This window comes from Dermacentor albipictus, unplaced genomic scaffold (assembly GCF_038994185.2).
Source record: "Dermacentor albipictus isolate Rhodes 1998 colony unplaced genomic scaffold, USDA_Dalb.pri_finalv2 scaffold_24, whole genome shotgun sequence".
Classification (NCBI taxonomy): Eukaryota; Metazoa; Arthropoda; class Arachnida; order Ixodida; family Ixodidae; genus Dermacentor; species Dermacentor albipictus.
Genome location: NW_027225578.1, coordinates 2452260 through 2460004, shown reverse-complemented (window position 1 = coordinate 2460004; position 7745 = coordinate 2452260). Strand labels below are relative to the sequence as shown.

The 7745-nt window shown below is 38.8% G+C and overlaps 1 long non-coding RNA gene across 1 annotated transcript; it reads right to left on the bottom strand.

The window, feature by feature from the left end:
• Positions 1-3277: 3277 nt before the first annotated feature.
• LOC135909074 (uncharacterized) lies at positions 3278-7745 on the bottom strand. The gene is made up of 4 exons (XR_010566557.2): positions 7549-7745; positions 6331-6383; positions 5078-5267; positions 3278-4001 (listed from the first exon to the last, which is right to left on the bottom strand). It is a non-coding gene; the product is annotated as an uncharacterized lncRNA (long non-coding RNA).

The window sequence follows — 7745 nt, the reverse complement described above, 5'->3', positions numbered from 1 at the left end:
TAATGGTGCGTGAAAAAAACAACTGTTCTTAACTTTCTGTTCTTAACTTACCACTGCCATTGCAATCTGGTGCGATTTTCTGCTTTGTTGTGTACTCTAGCACAGGTGCTACGCAGTTCACTTGGTGCCCAAAGCAACTCTCACACTATAGCAGGATGTCAATTTTGTTTTTCAAATTCTAAGCGAAACTCAGGTTATGGGGGACAATTGTAAATTTATAGTTTTGCTTTGTATCTTCATAATGTTGTAGAGCAGGGTAGAAAGCAAGAACAGATATTTATAATTTGGGGTCCCATTGTGCATTGCATGGATATGTTTCAATGAATGATAAAACTACTTGGTAGATAAGAGAATTAACTTCGAAGTCTACCATATCAGTAACTGGAAATTTTATGTGTAATTGAAATTTTGTGATTCCAAGTGATGAAGAAACAGTTTTGATAATATGTGCCAAGGCAACTAAGTCACTCATGCTCACAAAGGAAACAAAATAAAAACAACCAAGATTGCAATAAGTTCCAACTTGCAACCAAAAGTGAGACACCTCACATGACTGACTTATGTATTTACTGAGCATGATTTACATCTAGCGCATAATCTGCTTGTACAAGATGACGAAAAATTAGTTACTGTTGCTTTCTCTCTGGGGCATTTGGCTCTTCTGAACACATGCACATTATGTGGCAAAGCTGCGTGGATGTAGCTGGGCACAGCTGTTATTCAGCATCAGTCTGTTCTTATGGTCCTGTACTATTATCATTGTAATTTATAATTAGCAAATAGCCTAACTATTGGGTTGATCAGCTCCATTTTAAACAAAACATACTGACAGATTTCCCTGTTGATCACTAACAAAGTGATGGGTAAATCATTTCAGATTTCAAGAAACAGCTGTGGAACAGAACAAATGCTGAAGACAGAAAATCTACAATGACCAGTACCTTCTTTATTAAATGCCATGTACTAGCTTTTTCTGCAATGAATACCATTGTAACCAAAAATTGTAGCCTGAAAAAATAATTGGGAAATATTTACAAAAGTGACAGAGATTAGAACTGCATGTTAATTACATATGTCTTCTTAAACAAGATCACAATAATTGAAGTTTCATTAATTTTAGCAAAACACTGACATCCCATTATTGAAGCTAGTCAGTGCTGAAGGTATTGTTAGTTTGTAGGAGTCCTCAGACTGGCAGCTCTGGAATATTTGTCACCATACTTGGTGGAACATGCTTTGCTCTTTCGGATATTACTTTGCCAAAAAGCCTTCTGTAATCCTTGTAGGGCAATTCTGTGTGGAAAAGAAATCTATTTGATCATTACTTTTTGGGTATATGTATCTCAGAACTGGTGCTAGTCTGAGTTCTTACAAAGTAGACGTTATTGAGTACTGCAATTCTAATGCCTGCCACAGCTAAAATTTATGTTAGTGAAAATTGTCGCACTGTCATTAAGCAGTTATGTTCAATAATTAGTGGCAGTCACCGGTGAAACACTCAGTACAAAACACAAATATATGGAGTCAAAATTTAAATGTCCAACAAAGTCACGTCTCAAGTCTACATTTCACAGAACTGTCTTTTTTTCTGTTAGTGTGCCAATACCAATCGCACATTCACAAACATTTTAGTATTGCACTTCTGGTAAATGCAGGAAAATTCACCGTCTTTAACAGAAGCCCTTGGGAAGACAGCCCATATTCGCTTCGACAAGAGGACTTGCCTTAAGCTTTGCGTCGCTATGTTGTAGGTCACTGTAGCAAGGGGAACGTTTTGCTGATTGAATATTACTCGAACTATTTTTATTATTTGTACTAGAGGTTTCAAAAGAGAGCCAATTGTAGAGTTCTTCATGCAGATTTCATATATTCCATTAGTTCTTGTTTAGCTGCTTCGTGAGTTATGTCCTATACAACGGCAAAATACATAGTGATATTTGCGGGCACTTTCTTGTGTATTAAATTTTCACAAAAAAAGCAGTGTGCTGCAGCTAAGTCAGCTCCCTGTAGACTGCCAAGACAGACCTGTAGCCAAGACTGTAGCCAAGATAGACCTGCCAAGACTCCCTGTAGACTGCCTGTAGACTCTTCAAGATAAGCAGAATACCAGTATCTAATTGAAATTGCAATCTAAAAATTATTTAAAGTGGCCCAATATTTTTTGCATAATTCCAGTAATTGTACAAGCTGTTTGGATAGGTATCGCCACTTTGCGGTATACACCTAGCTAAATAAGATACAGCATGAAACCATTTGCGAAACTGTTACACACAAGTGCCCATAAAAATATATTGCCACTATGTAGGACATAACTAAACACCAGCTACACAAAAACCAATGACAATTCAAATCTACATAAAACTGCCTATGAATAGCAGTACATTCAAATTTCTAGTACAAATTAAAAAAGTTGTTTCGAGGAGCATTTCCCCTTAATAAGTGGGTGTCAGTGTTTCTACCAAAGGGTTACAAAACTCCTTGAGGCATACCATAGGGAGTTTTATAAATAGCACACACATGCATCTGTCTAAAAAGTCCCATGCCCTGCTTGCATTCCTTAGACATTTTTCTGCATTCTGTTGTATGTCCCCGTTTGCATCCCTTAACACTGAGGGCGCAAAACCGAAAAACAGCCTATTAATACACTTAATTTTTAGCCTGTAAAGGGGTTGTATGCGAATGGGGGCAGCCAACTCTAGCATGAGAATAAAGAAATATTTGTTCTCGCATTAATGAAACCAGTCAAAATATAATCTCGCAAATCTGGAAATGAATGCACAAAGAACCTTGCTGATTGTTACATTAGTGTCCCGAACAAGATCTTTTGATGTTTATAATTCCTAGTTTTATTCACTTTCCTCTAGTAACTGGGCTTTGACCTAGAATACTCAGTGTAGGAGACTAACCCAGGCCTGGAAGCCAATATTTAAATCTGAAATAGACATTCATCCCCCGACCACATGGCACTGCTACGTCATCAGAAGAAACATGCATCCATGGACATATAGTCTGTAAAATTATTTTTACATGATCTGTAGCGTTACTCTTGCACTAACAAATTCTGAAAATTAGGAAATACATCTGCTATTTAAAGCACTGCTGCAAACCCGTGTGTTTGAGAAATGCAATACTCAAAAGATGTAATACAACCAATGTGTGCATGAAACCTATGCTGCCTTTGACATTCATCAGTGTGGCAAATAAGCACTGAGAAATGCCAAGGGTATCATAGCTTTCATGTCTCAAACCTTGTATGCGAGTACCAGTATCTTTGCAGTGAAAGAAGTCACATTATCACCAGACTTATGAGGGGAACCAATGTTTCTCTAGTTCAATAGTTTCTTTCTTGTGCTCCTATATCCTTGAGTTTTTAAAAAATAATGGGTGCTTGAAATAAGTACTCTATATTGCTCTTAAATTTATCCTGGACCAGAGCCCGTGTTATGTTACATTTTTTGAACACATTGCAGTGCTGTAGATTATCAAAGGAAGAAAAAATGCCGTAAGTTCGTATTTTAGCCTTCCGTACAACAAGAATTAATAACCTATCAATTACATCCACAAGTACGAAAGAACTACGAGAAACGGGGCTTAAAGGCAGGTATACATTAGAATAGCAGGGGCTGATGGTGAGAATTCTAAGAGAAAGGAACTATTAAAAACTAGATACTAAAGACACATATGAATTATAACAGAAATATTTACAAAGAATTTGAAGAGACAAATAGAATGTCTGTTCAAATCACTCCACCCCAACATTCATCCATGGTTCGATAAGTGATCACAGCCGGTGATGCTGTTTGGATAGATGGTAGGTGAGGCACAGCTGTGAAATAGGTAGCACATGTAGAGGGGTCACCAAAGGTTGCACGCTGGTTGCACAGCAGGTTGCCTTGATCTCCGGACTCCCTCGACCCTGATGCGTTGAGCCTGGTTATACGTCGTTCGCAAGAGGCCTGGCCCGAGTGTGCGGCATGGCTTGGGTAAAATTTCGAGGCAACCTGAAAAACACAGTTTCATATATTAGCACCAAAATATTCTGTATCATAGGGCAAATCTGAAGTTTACCATCTGCACATAGCAGATGATAAAAACAGACACAAGTCACCAGACTCAAGGTATATAAATGGGCAAAAGTGGAAATGAATGTGAAGAGCTGCTTATAGGATGGAATCCTTCAATTTGTCTTTTGTGGATCAATAATAGTATCTTAACATAAAGTCAAGTGTACATGACCCTCCCTATTTGTGTAAGTAGGCTATTCCATGCCAGCTGTTCCAACCTGGCACACAACCACTTGGAATTTCTTCTTGAAAACTGCGGGCCTTTCATTATAGAAAAAATCTCAATTTCACACAATACTTGAAGCAAAAAAAAATTTTTACTGCCATAAACATTATGTCAAATTTCGTGTAATGCACCAAAGTATGCATCATAAAATGGCAGCCAGAAATTTGGTTATTTCATTAAGAGGGCCAAATTTTTAACAACGAAGAGAGGCCTTACACCAAAAACTTGACTGCTTATTAGCCACTGCTCAGTTTATTACGGCTGATTAAAAATGGACAAAATGGCTTATTAACTTTATTTTAACAAAAGTGACCTACAGCAAAAGCTGCAAATTTATGCAATCCATGTGTTTAGGACTTGTGCTGTGTGCAAGAATGGTATCAGAAAGATACATTATGCAGCAGTGCAGAGAGGAGGATGAACTTGGAAAAGAAGACAGTTTTGGTGTACGTTTATCGGCCTGCTTACCATTGAGGCAGCCCTAGTAAATTTATGCCAAATACCATGCATGAGCGTACATTGTATTCTTTTTAAATTGGTAAAGCTTTATCAAAGTAGTTTTTGTGTTAAGCAAAAAAAAATTGTGCAAGTGGTCTCTTGCAGTTTGAAAATTTACATCGCATTTCGTCTAATACACATAGCCTCTTGGCGGCTAAGACAAAATGCATGGACTTGAGCATCCCTGCACAGATAGCAGGGAGTCTAAACTACTTCGAAGTTACGTCTTTCATTGCTGAGTGACAAGCCATTTCACTCAAAAAGACGTCACTTAATTACAGGTATTTACCTGAATCTTTCTGTCCGCTGTCAGCCTGCTGGCATCATCACTAAGGCTGCCAAATCCCTAGTGGACATAGTCGGGACATGGTGGCGGCAGGATGCAGTGGCAGAAGCCGCCAAAGGCTCCCAACTACCTAGTGGATGTAGTCAGGACAGGGTGGTGGGAGGACACAGGGGTAGGAGCCGCCAGAGTGTACCTGCAGCAAATTTGCACAAATGTTCTTAGTCCTACCATGACATGATTTACAATAAAACTGAGCTGTCTGTGTAACATGGCTACCAATACAAATAAAGGTAAACAGTTAGGCTCTACGACACAACTAGAAGCCCAACAAAAAAGAAACGGTACTTATGTTTATGAAAATCCAAACAATGAAACAAAAAATGTGTAACCGGTTTGTGCATGGAAGCTCGGTTGAAACCTGAGCTCATACCATCAAGTGATCTGCTAGACAACTGCAAGCCTGCCACCTAAATATGTCATTGTAAATTATTTTTACATGCATTATGTTAAGCTGCATTAATACAAGTTCAAAATCTCTTAATATAAGTAAATCACCAAGCTAATTCAATTAACGAATTCCAGTGGTCGTTAATGCAACAAAGTGCAAGCTCGGAATAAAGCTGGCTAAACTGGGCAGTGAAAAATAACAATGTGGTTCTCTACATCTTGTTTTCCTGGCTTTCACTTTAGCGCTGGAATATACAAGAATTTTGACATTCCTCATATTTCACCCTGCTAATTTTTATGCCATAATGCATAATACTTCAGCAAGAGGAATAATGCTTTCTTTCAACCGTAAATAGTGATAGAACAAGAAAATTCATTGGAGCCAACGTTTTGAGAAGAAAAATCTCCTTCTCTTTGTCGAAATATTGGCTCCAGTGGTCCTTGTTCTACGGCTCTTCATCAGTTCAAGTCTCTTGTCTTCCTGTGTACCTCTGTACTTTCAATGTTATGTCAATGAAACTGTAATAACGGATCATTAGTAAATGTAGATGATGAGGAACTTGGGCTTGTTGGTAGATAACGACAGAGTAACTGCGCAACATAAAGATACGGACAAAGGAGGCTTGTGTGTGTTGTCTCCTCCAGCCATGTCTCCCCTTTGGGTGATTACTCTGTCTCAATGTAAAACTGTTACCCTTTGCATAATAATAGTAAAATGCATAAAGACAGGAAAGTGGACACAAAAATTACAACAAATAGCATCATATGCTAATAAGATATGCAAAAGTGCCTGCTACGATTTGTCTCACCCATAACGTGCTGGTAAGATGGTGACTTCTGGCTGTTGCCATTTCTTGAATACCTAAAATAAAATACATTTCAAAATTATAAAAATATACAGGACAACAGCAGTAGCCGAGGCCATAATGCATTGTTTAGTACAAGAAGGTAAACTAATCTCCGATACACGGCAGACGAAATTTCCTTTAAGTTAGTAGAAAAATACAACACACTTCATTTCATTCAATACTGTCAGCGTTTCTTGCTACAAGAAAAAAGGTATTTCTGCATGGAAGCAGCTAAATAATAAATGGCCTTCTACTTTTACAAAATATGTTGCAGCGACTAAGCCAACTACAGCTGTACATACTTAAAATTGCTGTATGCACATTACAATAGCCAAGACAGGATAAACTTGGGTTCATATGCAGCTCACTGGAAGGTACAACTTTGCAATCAACTCATTTCTGCTGGGCAAATATACGCACTAACATAAAACTACACATAAAAGGACCTTTTTTTTCATAAAACCACCAGATTCAATATAAAAAATACAGTAGCAATAGTACAATTTTACCACATAACACAGCCAGGTTTTGTAAGCTTAGTAGGATTTACTATATAAATGTTGCAGCATATTCATGCTTTTAAATTTTTACAACCGTGAAAATAAACATTACGTAAAAATAATACATTATATATAGGCTTAGATTGTGAGCTAATGTGTTTTCTACTTACAGCCAAATGCACAAAAAGTTTGTTCTCTTTCAGCGCTTTGAAAGCGCCGTGTCTGTTCGCTTGTGCATGCAGCCGCTTAACCGCTCTTAAAATATCTGTGCTGCCACATCGCCTGACACTGCCATACAGCGTTGTAGCGCTTTTATTATTCGCGGCAATATACCTAAAGCGCTAGTAAATCTTCAGAATGCACAAGCTGCCTTTTCGATTACCTGTCTTCGCCACGCGAAAGTCACACTGGTGCTAATATTGTATATACACTTCAAGTTACGCAGTACTTGATATTCTACGGATTTTTCGATGCGACAGGCCACTCGTCACTAGAGTCGTTAAGAACGGTGTTTATCCTGAGGCTTCCGTCTGCCAGTAGTATTTCCGCATACATACGCGCACGCATGCCTAAGAAACGTCTGTGAACTGCCAAGAGAAACATGGCGCAAAATGTAGCCGTACCGGAAGGGCCGAGTACGCGCCGTTTGTAAACTCGGAACAAAACCTGATATGCTTACCTGAGACGTTAAGAGAAATATGGCACAGGTCACTCCCCGCTGGTAGTCGTTCGTATGCATCTGGTCGTCTCTGTCCGTTGCGATCTCCCATATCACAATGAAAGATGCAGTGCAAACCGCAGCACTTCGGGCGCTTATCGGCGATACGCTGCTGCTGGCGGCAGTGCCCTCGTCGCAATCACACAGCACGGACAGAA